Here is a 2,265-nt window from a genome sequence, read left to right on the forward strand (position 1 = left end):
TTTAGAAACATAATTAAAATAAGTTTCAAATTAATTAGCAACAAATGTAATAATTATTTTTTTACGAACCTTTACGTATTTGCGAAGATAAATTAGCAAACTGTTGCACACTTCTGAGATGAACAATAATATCGATTGTTCAGATACCTATAATGTGATAAAAATAGATTGCAACATTAATTAATTTACTCTTTTCCGCAATATTCAATCAATAACTTACTCGACTGGCGTATTCCAAGCTTTTGAAACTATCACCAGAAGCCAGAAATCTTAGTTTTATAATAAGTTTGTTTTTTGGTGTAATCCTGCCTACGGATGCGGAGTGTTATAGCCGTCAACAGATAAGCAAAGTCCCATCTCACTAGCCGCATAAAATTAATAACGGTATTGTCGAGCTCTTCCTCCAGAATCGCACGCATTAACTGGCTTGCATTTTGATTTAGTTCCAACAGCATTGGTCTTGCCCAAATGCGTGTTCTCGGTCTTCTTTGCTGGAGGATATGAAAACGAGCGAAACTGGCAAACACTTCGGTTCAATTTAACAGCGCTATTCTGTATCGCTCATCCATTTTTGATAGATTTCGCTATATTTTTTTTGCGTGGTGGAGCAGTCTTCAAAAAATTTATACGTTAAATCTAATATTCAAAACTCATCCGCGTTCTCAACATAATTTGTAAAACTAAAACTCACCTGAATACGGTTTTCTTCAATTTGATTTTGGTTACGTTTATTTAACCGAATGACAGCACCGCATAGACCGCGTATACCAAGATATGTGGTACAATCAAAGTGAGTAGAAAGGAGGTGAGCTTATCGAAAGATTTAGATCGACATGACGATTGTCAAATTTAACACTTTATAACCGATATTGTTTATCTTTTCTTCCTGTGCATAACATCGTCGCTCAATCAGTTTTATTTCTAAAAAAAGTATTGCAAGGATTGTTTTATTATTTCAGTATTATAATGTAAGTCCCTCATCAATGTAATGCCTTATCTTCATCGAATAGTTACGGGTTTGTATTATTTTCAAATATTACAAACAATTCATTACGGAATTCTGATATGCTGTTTTGCATGTCACTTTCGTCTTTAAAATATCTAATTTTACAATATACAGTCTCCTGGGATTCAGTTGAATGTGCTGCTTTGTGAATCCCAAAGAGATTGGCCCCTGCTGCCGTCTCATTGTTGGCGACTGCATTGGCCAGGCGGCTTCACACCACCCGCTGCAGCCGCACATCAAGGGAGGAAGTAATTCTCCCTCCCTTAAGCGCATCACCTTCTGCATCGGCGTCGGCGTATACCCAAGTAGCAACCGAAGCTTTTTTCTCCCAGTTTCAACCCCCTCATGTCCAAAAACTTCCTTCGCTCACTATTCCTATCCCATTTCTACATGCCACAACGTTTGTTGCGTTCTCGCTCATCAGGGTGTTAGTCAATTCTCTCTTGCCACACGAAGAGAATTCTCCTGCACACTTCGTGTGTTTGATTCTACCCATCTCTGTTGAACACAAGTCATTTTCTTCCAACCCACTCATCAGGGTGTTTGCACTTTTCATCCAAGCCAAAGAGCGACTTCAGTGTGCTCTGAACCGTGGACGTGAGAGTGTGTGTTTGTGTGCTGCGTGAACTATTTTTCCTGCGTAAAACACTTTCCCGTACTGTACCATCCACGGTGTTCTTTCTGCTTCATCGGAGGACGAATTTTTATCATCTAATTGTTTGGGTAAGTGTCCTTTTCTAAGTATCTAGTGCTATGTGACATTTATTCTAATTAAAACATAGCACTTTACAAGTTTCAGATGTGTGCTGTTACCGCTAGCTGTTCTCCAAACCTCTTCAAATGGCGACACTGTGTGCGCAGGCATTCAAGGTTCAATTGATCCTCAAGCACAAAGGTAAGTTTGTTACATCTGCAAATAAAGTGTAATCTTTTCAACAAAGTGTGTGTATTAATGGTGTATTTTCATCAACAGCCTTCATACAACACCGCGGTTGAGGCGCGCCAATTTTGATGACATCTTCCCCCAGGCAAAAACCAAGCAGGCTGAACATGCGCAGTGCGCATTGCGCACCACCAAACGGGCTCCAGCGCGGTGTGAAGAGAGAGGAAGAAGAGAAGACAAAATTGGAAACAGCCGCGCCAGTCTACCAACCACCGTGTGTGTGTATGTAAGTATGTGAGAACACATGTGTGAATCCTCTTGTGGGAACTGCAAAAAGAAGATAAATAAAGAATGTGAAGCAGCTAGGCCACCGCAA

This window comes from Anopheles gambiae, chromosome 2 (genome assembly GCF_943734735.2).
Source record: "Anopheles gambiae chromosome 2, idAnoGambNW_F1_1, whole genome shotgun sequence".
In the NCBI taxonomy this organism is placed as follows: Eukaryota; Metazoa; Arthropoda; class Insecta; order Diptera; family Culicidae; genus Anopheles; species Anopheles gambiae.